This window comes from Marmota marmota, unplaced genomic scaffold (genome assembly GCF_001458135.2).
Source record: "Marmota marmota marmota unplaced genomic scaffold, marMar, whole genome shotgun sequence".
In the NCBI taxonomy this organism is placed as follows: domain Eukaryota; kingdom Metazoa; phylum Chordata; class Mammalia; order Rodentia; family Sciuridae; genus Marmota; species Marmota marmota.
The window spans coordinates 30264652-30279843 of NW_026000174.1; the positions used below are offsets into that span (position 1 = coordinate 30264652).

Consider the following 15192-nt stretch of genomic DNA (forward strand, 5'->3'; position numbering starts at 1 on the left):
AGGAGCTTTCTATAAATGCAATGCAGACTCAGACCTACAGAATCAAAATCTACACTTTGAGATCTAATGTAATTCTGCATGCTGAAGTTTGAGTAACACTATTTTACAGCTTCTCCGAAAGATCCGGGCCAACCTGGAACATGACATCTTCTGCAAGAAGCTGGAAGAAGAATGAATTTGTCCCACAACTCTACTGAATCTGATTAAAGCAGCTGGCCAGTGGTAAGGTCTGGGGAGAAATGCTGCAAGATCTTTCCAAACTCAGCTGCAATCGGTAGAGTGTCTCTCAAGGACTGAGAGTCTCTCAATTTGAAATCTTTAGATAAAATGACTTTAAAAATACTAATTATGCAAGGAAGTCTAACCATGAACCAAGCATTAGTGAATCCAGAGCTCCTTCTGTCCTGGCATACTGCCAACAGGCACTGAACAGAGCTCTAAAATCAGCAAAGAGGTCACCTCTGAAACCACAACATTTCTCCCCATAGCACTGGTCTCCTGACTGGCCCTCCTGAACCAGAATTTCATTCTCAGTTAGAATTCCACAAACAAGACTGCACTTAAAGGAATACTGCCTGGACCTGTTCCTGGACCACCAGGAAGAGGTGGAGAAGGCCAAAAGCTCTGGGGTGATAGACCCACAAAGAGCCAGTCCCGTGGAGCAGAAAGGGATGTAGGGAAGAAGTGGCACAAACAAAACTAATGAAGGAGACCCTACTTCCAAATCCAAGAGAAGATCAGTTTCTGGCTTACTAATCGTCCAGCTAAGAAAGTCTCACTCAGCCAATGAGATATTGAGACAAGCCAAGAAAGCATCCTAAGCAGTGGGTTGTAGTCCTGGCTCTAGCTAATGTGGTATGCAACCTGGGTGGGTGCCCTCCCTCATCCCCTCATCTAGACAGCAGGGGAAGATATCACTTTCTTCTATTACTACTAATCCTGAAATGAAATTCTATTTCATGGTGTAGAATTATTCATCTTTATTCACATGGCCACATCACCCACTGTTGGGTTAAACATCAATCAGTAACTAGAAAAGTTTACAGTGAGATAAGAAGATCTCTAAAAGAATATGGTAATGAGGCAAATGGAGAAGCAGAGATAGCCACTCCCCTTATCTTCAGTCCCTGGGAGAGGATCTTCAGAGAGTGACCTTCATTGCAAAGTAAAGGAATGTACTCAGAGAACATCTAAAGAAAGTTACTAACACATAGGTTCTGCTTACCTATTTCAGGTGCTGCAATGTTTTGTGCTACTCTTCCCAGAATTTTCAAGTCAAAAATTTATTCTTTAGAAATAGGATACTGTTTATATTTTTTGTTATTAAACACAATGTGAAAGTACCTAGTACATAGTCATTGCTTAACATTTGTTGAAGCTCAATCTATAGAATTCTATTTCTCTATGTCATGAAATAGGAATTTTGCAAATAGTGGGTACCACCCACTTTGGGGACTATAAAATCACTTAAGTAAGGCAAGCTGACTTTGGTGGAATAGCCTCTATTTTTCGCCCACTTATATAACTCTGCATTGTCAAAGCGCACCAATAACTGGTGCTGTCATCTCTCATGCCCCCAAGAAAAAACTCCTTTGGGGCTCTTTCTACATTTATTTTCAATTGTCAGATCCCTAGAGGAAAAAATCAAATCACTGACGCTATTTCAAACTTCATGCTCAAGGCAGCCTCTAAGAGGATAATAGGGCAGCTCTGCTTTTGCTCTCTTTGAGGCAGGAAGACACCCCATGGCTGTGAAGGCAGGCAGGACATGTGTGTGGAGTTCAAAATATAGCAAGGAAACCCAAAACAACAGAAAGACAAGAGAAGCCGGAGGATAAAGCTGTTTGGAATTATGAATCATTCCAAGATAACTTATGTTATTATGTAAGAAGTGAAATGAGCTTTCAGGCATTGCCATTGATTCATTGTTTCAGCCATTCATGCATTCATTCAGCAAACATTCACTGGGAACCCATTAAATGTCAGGCACTGTGCTAGGCAGGCGGGCAGCATAAGATAGATTTCAAGAAGCAGAACATCAGCCTGCAAATTCTCACTGTGTTCCTGCTATACTGGCCTTCCTTTGGGTCTCTTTGTGCAAGGTTCTTTCATACTGACTCTATTTAAATGTTTCTTCCACCAGTTCTTGCCTAACTTGCACCCCCACTTGACCCAGGACTAAATTAGGCTTACCTAATATGTATCCCCTCTGAAGTCCACCTCCTTTCCTCTCCCTCCCTTTCTCTTCCCCCCAGCCCACCCATTAGAGACTGAAACAGTGGTAGTGCCCTACCAGTGCCCATTTATTTTTAATTTTGAATCAAGGTCTCACTAAATTACCCAGGCTGGGCTCAAACTTGTGACCCTCCAGCCTCAGTCTCCCAAGTAACAGGATAATAGGTGTGCATCACAAGGTCTGGCCCATCACTTCTCCTTTTTAACACAGCACGCTCATCATTATTTTGTCTTCTCTAATAGATAGTAAGATCCATTTGGATAGGAACTGCCTCTCCAACGACTAGCATAATTAGAATATTTTAGGGTTCAATAAATATTCTGAAAAAGAATAAACTGGGGTATATGGGGCAAAGTATAGGCCCTGAGTAGTATCGTGAAGTAAGTGTGGGTTTTAGAGTTCAACAAATTCAAATATGAACCTTACCTAGCTTCACCATTCATTAGCTATATCATCTTAAGCAAGTCCCATGATCTCCCTGAACTTCAGTTTTCTCATCTGTAAAACAGATAATACTTCCTAGAGATGCAATAAAGATTAAATAGTATGATGAAGGTAAGGTGATGGGTACAGAGTATAAGCTCAACAAATGTTACCCACAAGTCCCTACCACATCTCCCAGCTCTTCCTTCCATAGTTAAGAAAGAGTTGATAACAGTAAGATAGGCCCAATCCTTCAGGAACATATCAAGACAGAATTCAGACATAAGTTAACAACACAGGAACTTGGACAGGATATGACAGGAACAACAGCCTAGATGAGATCTTATTAACCAGACAGGCTGTGACCTTGAGCTCTCTCAATCTGCCTGACCAAGGTACAGGGCCAAGACTGGATCTGCAGATGGAATCAAACAGCTCTAATCATGGGTGATGATGGCAGACTATGCCCACTCTTTATGCCAGAAAATAGCCTTTGAAGAATATAGACAAAAGCTTACAAAAATATCATCCCCAACTTTGCACGTCCAAAGGTCACTCAGAGGAATTTAAAGGTCTACAAATAGGCTAAGACCAATGAGGGGAAAGGTAGCACAGTGCTATGGGAGCAGCACTAAACCCAGAACCACGGAGCAGACCTCAAATCCAAACATCCACCTACTAGACACGTGATTTGGGGCAGGTCCTTTCCTTATCTAGGTCTCATTTCATCACTTGTACACCAAGGATCCATTCAGGATGATGTCTAGAGGCCCTTGAAGTGCTACAGATTTGAGATTTTAGATGCTGTCATCATGGCAAAGAAAGAACTCCTCAATCACACACAACACTGAACGGATGTTCTGCTGTGCTGCTGTGCTGCTCTCAATCACACAAAAGGTAAATGGTCATAAGGAAGAGTTAATACAGTATTTCCTGAGACTGCTTAGCTCGTGATTCAGCACTGCACCTGTTCCTTCTGCATTTGCAGTTTACTACATAATATCATCACCGGGACTCCCTGAAACAGCTACTATTTGTCACTTGCTTAGTATTTCAGGTATCTGTCTTGTTTCCTTTCTTTTTAAAAAAAAGATTAGCTAGAATATTATAAAGACTAATCAATAAAATTGCTATATAAAATTTGCCCAGAAAACCTTTCTTTGTATCCACTGTTGTAAGAGCAATGCCTTTAATGACTAATCAGCACTAAAAATCAGATTATTACCAGAAGGGACATGGGGGGCAAAAATATTCTATTACTTCACAAACAAGTAAGGTCACACAGGGTAATGTAACTCATTCATAACCCAGAGCCTTTTTCTTATGGAAACCCTATAAACGATACTCAATAGTCCAGGCATACAATACTAACTACCCCTACCTAAATACATACCAGTGTTCACTAGGTATCGTTTAATAGATTCTAGCCATTTCTTAAGGCTGGAAAAACAGAATAACAAAACACAATCACTACCCTTAAACAAAGTCTGACCCTAAAAGTCAAGTAGTCCCAGCTGTAAAATAAAAAGTGGCAGCCTAGAATCCAGTCCATATGCCAGAAAATGCCCTCTGCATAAGCCTAGACCGAAGAATGGACTACAAAACACCGTATGGTGTTTGTATCCATCTAAAGATAGTTTATTTCTATCATCTTTCATTTTTAATGGGGGCTTAAGCAAGACCGAAGAATGGACTACAAAACACCAGGTTTTGTCTGGGTACATTTATCACTGCTATTATCCAGGATGAGATACCAGACAAATGAACCTATTGACAACTTAATCTGAATGTTTCTTTAGCTGCTATATTAATAAAAGGTAATATAATACATTGTAAATATGTATTCAATAAAACAAGAGCTTTCAATCTCTTGATTATTATTGGATACCCAAATTCACACTGCCGAAGGCCACATAACTCTAGGGCTGTGGTTCTTAAAGTGTGGTCTAGACCATCAGTACCAACACAACCTGAAAACTTGTTAAAATTCAAATTCAAGTGCTCACTTTGGCAGTACATATACTAAAATTGGAATGATACAGACAAGATTAGCATGGCTCCTGCACAAAGATGACAAATTCGTGAAGTGTTCCATATTTTTTTTAAAAAATCAAATTCAAATTCACCCTGGACCCTAGTCAGAAACTAGGAGTAAGGCCCAGAACTCTGTATTTTAAACAAGGCCTCCAAATGATTCCAATGAATGCTTAAGTGTGAGAATCACTGCCTTAGAATGTCCAAACTGCTGCATGTTTGCAGTAAAATTAGTAGAAAACTAAGTTCTCTATTAAATCTCAGAAAAATAACAATACTAGGTAAAGAGTTGGGTTTAAAACGTATCTTAAATGTTGGTATTTTGGAAAAAACACGTTTACCAGAAACGGAAGGAAGAGAGGAATGCTGGTTCTGATGCAGCAAGGGATGTCTACACTTGTTCAGAAGCCTCTGAGGTGGAAGGCCCCAGGCCTTTCCCTGTGTGGCACTTCACTTCTAAATATAAGTCTTTTCTGTTCCTTCAGCTGAGCCCATCACTTCAGAGGGTGTCCCTACACATTTACTAGCAGTGATCTCAGACAGCAACAATAATTAAGGTCACTTTTTAATTTTCTTTCTTTTAGAAAGATGAAAAGCAAAAAGAAAAGGAGCTGTAAATGTTCCTGGGGTCACTAAATTTAAAGATGAAGGAAGAACTGGGCACAGTGGCACACACCCGTAAAACCAGTGTCTTGGGAAGCTGAAGCAGGAGAATTGCAAGTTCAAAGCCTCAGAAACTTAGCAAGGCCTTAAGCAACTTAGCAAGACCCTGTCTCAAAATAATAATTTTTAAAAGAGCTAGGGATGTGGCTCCGTGGTTAAGTGCCCCTGGGGTTCGATCCCTGGTGCATAAATAAATAAATAAATAAATAAATAAATAAGTGAATAAGTGAATAAATAAATAAAAAATGAAAATAAATAAGAAGGGAGAATCAACAGGAAGGTAAAGAAATAAATCTGTAGGTAGAGATGAGAAAGAGATTGCTTAAAGTAGGATTTACTGAGCTCTGTATTACAAAAGAAAACTGGAGGATCAGCCTTAGAAGAAAAGTAACAAAGAAATAGTGAGACCTTTTTTGGCCTCTACCACCAGGTGGCAAAATCAACCACACACAGCTAAGTTGCTGCCAGAAGCCACTGTTTATGTGTCTTTTCTTGTTTTGCTATTGCTTTGAGGTAGGAGTGGAGATGCAAAGCAACTTCTAGTTAGGTGCTGTCGACAGAGACAACACAATGAGCAATGGATTGTTTTAAACATATTAATTCAGTCAGTGACCATAATTATGGAATATCATTACATTTTTAAATATATGAACTACCATGTAATACAAGTAACCACAATGACAAAGGCTATCCTGAATTACACATTAATCTTTTACTACAACTAAGTTTTAAAATAAATCATTTGATTTTGAAATATCTATTTTTCTTCAATGAAAGTCAATGTCAAGTTAGGTCTAATTTTATGGTTCAAACGCAATTTTCCTCCAGCACACTACAAAATGTTAAATACCAAGGAAGACAATAATTAAAAAAAAAAAAAAGTCAGCTGTAATGTAACAGGAAATTTCCTGTAGAAATGATTTTGAGGTTCTACAGGTCACAAAGAAGAGATACACATGGTTAATCATAAATCCATCTAAAGATAGTTTATTTCTATCATCTTTCATTTTTAATGGGGGCTTAAGCAACTTTCTGGGATGGACGGTTGTAAATTTAATAATATTTCAATTCACTACTAGTTTCCGTTGATTTTTCTTTCATTTTAATCTGTTTTGATAGATTAATGTTGTCTTCTGACTTCCAAATGGCAGGTTGAGGAAGAAAAATGATATGCATTGAGTTGTACTTCTACTAGAAAGAGTACTAACCTGGGAATCAAGACCTGTGTCCAAGGCTTGGTCATTCACTACTGCTTATCATTCCTAAGAAAGTCACTACATCTCTCTGGGACTCAGGTTCCTCCTATTTAAAATGAAACAACAATATTTGCCATAATTCACTAATTGTTGTGATAAGCAGATAAGAAAACAAGGAATACTTACTACTAGATAGTACCTAAATTCAAAACAACCAAATAAACCCATTACTAAAGAAAAATTCCAGTCAGCCCTCCGTATCTACAGGTTCTGCATACAGGGATTCAACCAACCGTGGATCAAAAATATTTAGGGAAAAAAATGCATCTGTACTGAACATATAAAGACTTTTTTCTTGTCATTATTCCCTAAACAATATAGTACGACAACTATTTACACTGTATTAAGTATTACAAGTAATGTAGAAATTATTTAAAGTATATAGGAACTGGGCTTAGTGGCACACATCTATAATCCCAATGACTCAGGAGGCTGAGGCGAAGATTGCAAACTTAAGACTAGTATCATTAATTTAGGGAGTCCCTGTCGCAAAATGAAAACTAAAAGGGGCAGGGAATGTGGCTCAGTGATTAAGTGCCCCTGGGACCAATCTCCATTACCAAAAGTAAAAATAAAGTATACAGGAGAATATGTGTAGATTATATGCAAATACTATACCATTTTATATAAGGGACTTGCATATGTAAATTTTGATATCCATGGAGGATTCTGGAACCAGTCCCCCATGGATACCAAGGGACAACTGTATTTTTAAAAGCTTTTTAAATTAGGCAAAGAAAATATGCTTCTTTAAGGATTACAAATATCAAAGTGGGCACTCAAGAAAATTAGAAACCAGACCTCAGTGTTGTTGGATCCTTAAATTTTGGATAATTGAAATAAGTTTCTTTGGATAAATTGAGTTTGAATAATTTCAAATGTTGCTACAGTTACCATAGCACCAGACAGGACCAGTCAGTTGGGGCAATCAATAATAACCATCAACAAGTGTCTCTGCATTTTCTAGCATAACAGCCTCAAGAAAGTTTCTACTCAAAGTGGTACCTCTATGCTTTTACTTCTCTGAAAAAGAAAGTGCCAAAATGCTTAATAAATTAACAGGACCAAGTGAGTTTTCAGAATAAACCAAGTAATAAAAAAAAATACCAAGATTTGGGGTATTTTAAGTATTAATATCCTTAAACAAAAGGTTTTGTCTGGGTACATTTATCACTGCTATTATCCAGGAAGAGATACCAGACAAATGAACCTATTGACAACTTAATCTGAATGTTTCTTTAGCTGCTATATTAATAAAAGGTAATATAATACACTGTAAATATGTATTCAATAAAACAAGAGCTTTCAATCTCTTGATTATTATTGGATACCCAAATTCAAACAAGCCAAACCATCCCTCAAACAATTCAGAGCATGGAGCTATGCAAATATTAACTTAGCTTGCCTCCCAGCTGGCAACCCAGACAGAGTTCAATCTGGTTACACATTCAGAAGAAAAAGAACTGCCAATGTCATTTAATTCACTGTCCTATTGAACTCCTTTATCTAACAACTGTCCTCCACCTAAGAACCACTGCTTAGATATTAGTTCTAATATTAACTTTAACTTGTATGTGATAGGATTAGTGATGGGGTGATGACTAGGAGAATCTTTATGTGAAACTTCATAAAGATCCCTTCATCCTCTGGCAATTCCAAAACAAAAAGATCTTTACATGCCTATATGACATTTATGCCCATGGGGGGGGGGGGGAACTATAGACAAAAGTGTATTGAGGGACCTTAACCAAATGCATTCCTAATAAAAATACATTATCAAAAAGTTTATCCTAGACAGATGCAGTGGCTCACTCCTGTAATCCCAGTGGTTTAGGAGGCTGATGCAAGAGGATTGCCAAGTTCAAAGCCAGCCTCAGCCACTTGGCAAGGCCCTAAGCAACTTAGCGATACGCTGTCTCAAAGAAAAAAACAAAACAGACTGGGAATGTGACTCAGTGGTTAAGCAACCCTGGGATCAATCCCCGATATCAAAAAAAAAAAGAAAAAGGAAAAAAATTTATCCACCCCCCCCCTTTTTTTTTTTTTGAGAGAGAGAGAGAATTTTTTAATATTTATTTTTTTAGTTTTCAGCAGACACAACATCTTTGTTTGTATGTGGTGCTGAGGATCGAACCCGGGCCGCACGCATGTCAGGCGAGCGCGCTACCGCTTGAGCCACATCCCCAGCCCCAATCCCTTTTTTTTTTAGATTATCTGAAAAAAGAAAACTTCATCTACCATCTGCCACCTAACACACACATCTTCTTTTTCATTAGTCAACATTTCCTTCAAATCCATATCTGAGCACAAACAGAATTTTACTCAAAGACATGATCTATACCTAATATTTATTTATTTTTATGCATTTTTAATAAGTTATTATTGTGGTGCTAGGGATCAAACCCTGGACCTTGTACATGTTATGCATGAGCTCTACTACTGAACTACACCCTGAAACCCCACACTTAATTTAGAAAAAGCTTTCTGAAACTAACTTAAGTCCTATAGATCCCTAATGTTCCTTGGATGTGCCTCAGAAGCTACCACAAAGAAAGGACTTTCCAGCAAGCAGTAGTGGGAGTTCATTCTCCTTCCCTCAACTTTTCTATCCCCACTCCTGATTCAGTCAGAACAGTTACATTTTTATCTGTTTTGAATTTTGAGGTCCTGTGTAAAAAAACTTTATTTGAAAGTTAAACAACAAAAAAAAAATGGTTCTATGCTTCTGGGTATTTAAAAACTAAGAATGTACAGAATCATGGAATTTTAGAGCTAGAAAGAAACTTAGAGCCAATATTTTTATTGTATGGATGTTGAGTAAGCTTAGACTTACTCAAGCTTTTATAGTAATTAGGAACTACATTTAGACCTTAGGTCTTCATCCCTAACACAAAGGCCCTATTCCTAATTCAGGAACTATTTATTTATTCATTCATTCATTCATCCATTCATTTAATATATATCAAATTCTACTATGTGCCAGGTACCACTTTGAGCGCTGAGGTTTTTAAAATCTTGCCATTATGGTGCTTACAGTTTAGTAGAAGAAGACAGACAATAAATGAGTAAACAGTATATAAGAAGGTAATGAAATAAAGGATGGTGGTACAGGCATGAGGGTGAGAACATTACAGATTATAATTGGTGAATTTCCACAAAAATCACTGCTGTTAAGTCTTTATGTACCTTGTAGCAATATGTATGTGCTGTAACATTCATTAATTTAGGCCCACTAATTAACAAGAGGAAATAATCAATTGATAAATCTATCTAAAATTTCCATCTATTTTTTTAATGGCATACAAAGCAAATTAGTATACTATTAATACACAGGATATTAAAACTACTTGGCAAAAATATTAACCAGAACCCCCCAAAACACACATGAACATGATATTTGTCATTGTACTTGGCTCTAGGAGAAGCAAAGAAAGTGGCAGAAAAAGAAGTGAGGAGACCTGGCTGCCAGGCTTATTCTGCTAGATAATATCGGAGATGATTGAGTTCTCCGAGCCTCAGTTTCCTGTAAAATAAGGAGACTAGTGAGTAGATATTTTTGAGGTCTGGTGCTACCGTTCAAATATTGAAGCCCTTTAATGTGTCAAAAGAATTATGTAATATTTTAGTAGCCGTATCCGTATTATTATTTGAATTTAAAGAAATCCAAATAATAACACATTACATTTATAGAGTTCTCAGTTCTCGATGTGTTTCACATGCACTATTTTCATCTGTCAAGTCATATGACAGCCTTTTTCTTTTCTTTCTTTTTTTTTTTTTCCATGTTCTAATAAGGCTGGTCCCTCAGTCAATCCAAGGTCCAAGGTAATATGAAGTTTCCTGTGCTCTATGGGCCATACTCTGAATCCAGTATGGCTCTGGCCAAAGAAACCAGAAAGCACCTTACAGAGAGACTTGCAGAGTTAGGGGTACCATTTAATAGGAATAATGAGATACACAAACACTTGCCACTATACCAGCGGTAAGCACAGGGATTGGGGACTAGAATGCAAATTTTAAAGATTCTTGCCATACTAAATATATGTCAAAAGTCTTTTAAAAATCTGTGTACTTTCAATTAGGAATCATACTTCTAGAAATACTTCCTAAGGAAACAATCAAAAATTTGACCAAAGATTTAGGTATGAAGATGCTGGTCACAGCCTAATTCTTAGTAGCAAAAACTTATACACAACTTAAATTTCCTAAAGCAACCACATGAATTATGGCATATCCAAATACTATATTGTTTTTAAATAAATTATTATTAAATTATTATTTTAAAGAATATTTATATAACATGGACTAAATGTTACCAATATTACTATAGGTGGAAAATCTGGAAATGAGGTAAACACATTTTGTATAATACCTCATAATTTTTTAACAACTACATACAGAAAAAAGATGGAAAAATACATTAGGATATTACAGTGGTTTTTTTCTAGGCTATGAAATTACAGATGATTTTGTTGTCCTATAATTTTATAATAAGCATACATTATTTTCATAACCAGAAACTTAAAATTATTATTTTTTAAATTTCCTTTTCTACCTACCTCACAAAGTAGTGATGATAACCAACATAGAAAGAGCTTTCTAATAGTAATTATTGTCCTAAAACATAATCCCTAGAAAGAGGGTTCAAGCCAGTACTGGGTGACCATATGGGCCCTGATTAGGTTAGACTTTAGGAACCTTGGATTCTAGAGCCTCTGTGAATCTCTCTGCCCACAGGATATGTCTGCGTTTTTGACAAGACTGTACTGGATTGGCCCCATCCTTCCCACCTGGGGTCCTGATGCTCATTGACATGCACTATCAGGGGTAAAGCAAATAGTAAGTCGTCAAGAAAGAGAGATTCTCTGGGGACAAACCCTAGTACTCAAAGGCCACTATGCCCTTACCAGCTTCCAACACCCAAAGTGGCAAAGGCCCTTCTGCCCAGAAAACATGTTGCTAGGACCTCTGCTACTGGCTCTGGGGTACTATGCTCATGGTTCAAGTTTTCTTCCCTGAAGACCAAAACTGGTTCTAAGGCTTCACTCTGTAGCTGTAGTCCTACACTTACCAGAGAGAAAAAAGTAAAAATTAAATTATAAAAAACCCTCAGACAGTTTTTGTTTGTTCCACCATTGCTTTGATCCACTGTTTTAAAAGGGAGTGTACCTGGGTAAAGGTTAGGCTTGGTTACAATACAGTACAGGCACCTTAACTCATACCTGTAACCCTCCCTACAAGCACCTATCCTGACAAAGGAAAAATGCGACCCAAAGAAGAAAAGTGACCTGTTGAAGGCTAAGCAGAAAGTTGCTCACAAACCAAGGCAAGAACCCAAGTGTCCAGACTTCCAATTCAATGTGTTACATTACAGAATCTCGTAACCTTCCAGGGACTCTGGCATCTGATAGTAGGAGGGATTCCATACTCTTACACCTACTATGGTTATCTTTACCCTGAATTAAGGATATATTAGTCATTAAATTCCCAATGACAAAGACATGAGGAAATAGAAAGTTTACACATGGGAGTAAGGTCTAATTGACAGTGGGCAAACAGAGAAAGACAGAACATTGTAGGAATATATAGGCATATGAAGTAACATAGAATTGAAGTTCTATGAAGGAAAAAAAATGGCAAACAGCATCTCATGCTAAGTAGATACACAAAGTTGCAATCATCCATAAAGCTCACCAGAGAAGACAGCAGAGATATTCTGCAGGGAACAAAAGAGGCTGAAGTGATAGAAGAAATGGGTATTTAGGGCTGGGGTTGTGGCTCAGCAGTAGAGTGCTTGTCTTGCTTGCATGAGCACTGGGTTCAATCCTCAGCACCACATAAATAAATAAAATAAAGGTATTGTGCCCATCTACAACAACAACAAAAAAATGTGTATTTAGGAAAGACAATCTATTTCTACCTAATTTCTTGGTCTTCCTTTGCTTGGCTGCAGACGTGCTATCGTTGAACAGTAAACAGTTATATGACAGAGCATAACAAATGTGACAATGCTGAAAGAGTAAATATTACATTCTGGAATACCCCTTTAAGATGGCAACTCTATTACCCATGGAGTAGGACAGGAGTTTGGTGTGCTATATTTTTCCCACCATTCCATATTTTCATATTCTCAGAAAACAAAAACAGAAGATGGGGCAGCATCTGGAGAAAGAGAAAGAAACATTAGGGTAGAGGAAAGAACAAACGAGCATATTTTAATAGTAAATAAGCTAGATGACAAACCTGGAAGCATATGGTTTTTTTCTTTCTAATAAAAAAGAAAGTTGACTTCATTACTCTGACTTCTATCCACCTACCCACCAGTCTCCACCTCCCTCCCTAGCCTGTTGGTTTCTAATAATGAAGTACCAAGGTAAACCAGGCAAGAGCCTGGAGTGCGAACAGAAGAAAGCACCTCTCCTCAGCCTCACCTTCTGCAGTGGAACACCCTGAACTGCTTGCCATGCGGCTTCTCAGCTGGGAGGGCTGCTATCAACGGTGAATTAATTTGGGCATTTCAATGTAGGAAGCTAAGGTGCCACATCACTGCATGAATACAGTGTGCTGCTGGCTTCCTCTGGATCATCCAGGTGTGCCTAGGCATCAAGGCAGCATGACTCCTCAGGGATGGGGCAGCCTTGTGGGGAGGGAAAGGGTTAACAAGCCAGCAGGGAGCAAAGACACAAGGGATATTCCAAGAGTGCAAACATAAAGAAAAGGCTAGCCTCTGGGCCAAATCCATAGCTCAGTGGAACCTCATCCATCTGGCAGCAGATGGCCGTTCTATTCTAGACCCAGCCATTCCCTGGAGGAAACCTTTTCAAGTAACAGTGGTGTCGGCCCCATTCTCAATTTTCACCTCAGAGCTCGGACATCACTAGGATATGCAACTAGGAATACCAGAGACTCTTAGCTATTTGGAAGGGAGAAGGAACAGTTACTTACTTTATTTTGAACTACTTATTTTATTTTGAATTAAAGGTGTTAATTACAAAAGAAAGAACACCAGAAAAAAAAATCATTCTAATAAAACAGGGCATTTAATGCCTGTCTCTTCCTTCCCTCTTCCAACTAATAAAGAGGAACACTGAATGGGCAGAGGTCTAGCAAACCAAATGAGTCCATTCTAGCAGGCTCAATAGGGAAGTTGGAAGAGTACTTTTCAGATCAAAAGCAGTCATCAAAGGAATCCTAGGCCACCATGCACCTTCAGCATTTCTCTCCTCACGGGCAAGATATCAGTATCCCAGGATACTAACAAGGCCACCTGGGATAGTGGAAAGGACAGTTACTCTACAAGTCAAGCTATTTGAGTGGCAGCCTAGTTCTGCCACTGACCTGTTGTGCAGTTTTGGGCCAGGGTGCTTAGCCTCTGAATTCCAAGATCCCCATATATAAAACAGGAGACAGTAATGTGTACCTAATATTCTTGAGGATATAGGAAAAGGAAAGACAGTGGAATGAATCTTACATAAATTTTCCTATGTACATATATGAATGTACATATGTGATGTTTTCACAGTGAATCCCACCATCATGTACATCCACAAGAATGAGATCCTAATAAGATATATTCCATGCTTACATATCAAAATGGGTTCTACTATAATGTATAACTATAATGAACCAATAAATAAATTTTAAAAATACATATTCTTAGCAGAAAGAAATGAGACAGTGTACCTACTGAATGCTAGGGAAGGAAGCTCTCAAACATTGTCAATTTCTCACTCTCTGCCCAATCTTACACACACTCATATCTCAGAAAACAGTGATCAGTCTTAAAGGCCCTTTTCTACTTTGCCTTTAACTTTACACTACAGAAAGGAAGTACAAAGGTTCAGATATGAGGCGCCACTCAAGGTCAGACCAGCCATTGTTAAAGATAGGCTCAAGGTCACTGTACTTGTCCAGAATTGTGGTCAAATCAATTAGAAAATTTTTCTTCTTTTTTAATGTTTTGCTTCTCCCCTTAATATTTTATTATAAAATTTTTCAAACACACAGAAAGCCTTAAGTAATTATTAACACTCATATTTCTACCACTGTAGTTTCCACAATTAACATTTTGCTACACTTGCTGTAATACACTTACTTACATCTCTCTCCATTTATCAATCCATCTTTTTTTGTTCATTTCAAAATAAGTTGCATGTAGAAGCACCATATATGCTTCAGTGAGATTTTTCTCTCAGTTGTTTGTTTTTTTTTTTTTTAATATTTATTTATTTTGCGCAGCAAGGTAGACAGAACTGTGACCATCCACAGAGCAGGCCCAGCGGCCTGCTGAGGGGCAGAGCCGCCCCCCACCCCCCGCGCCTGCCAGGTAGGCAGAACGGTGACCACCGGCAGAAAAGGCCCAGTGGCCCGTGGCGGGACAGAGCTTCCAATCACTCCTGCAAGGTAGGCGGGCCTGCGACCCACCGGCAGAAGAGGAGCAGCGGCTTGCTGAGAGGCAGAACCGCCCCCTCCCCCTGCGCCGGCAAGGTAGAGGGAACTGTGACCATCCACAGAGCAGGCCCAGCGGCCTGCTGAGGGGCAGAGCCGCCCCCCACCCCCAGCGCCTGCCAGGTAGGTGGA

General features: G+C 38.6%; 1 protein-coding gene and 1 non-coding gene across 2 annotated transcripts in view; one reads left to right on the forward strand and one right to left on the reverse strand.

The window, feature by feature from the left end:
* Sergef (secretion regulating guanine nucleotide exchange factor) overlaps nt 1–15192 on the reverse strand; it is a 227047-nt gene that overhangs the window by 136199 nt on the left and 75656 nt on the right.
* Nucleotides 4658–4760, forward strand: LOC125612210. The gene has a single exon (XR_007342546.1). It is a non-coding gene; the product is annotated as a U6 spliceosomal RNA (small nuclear RNA).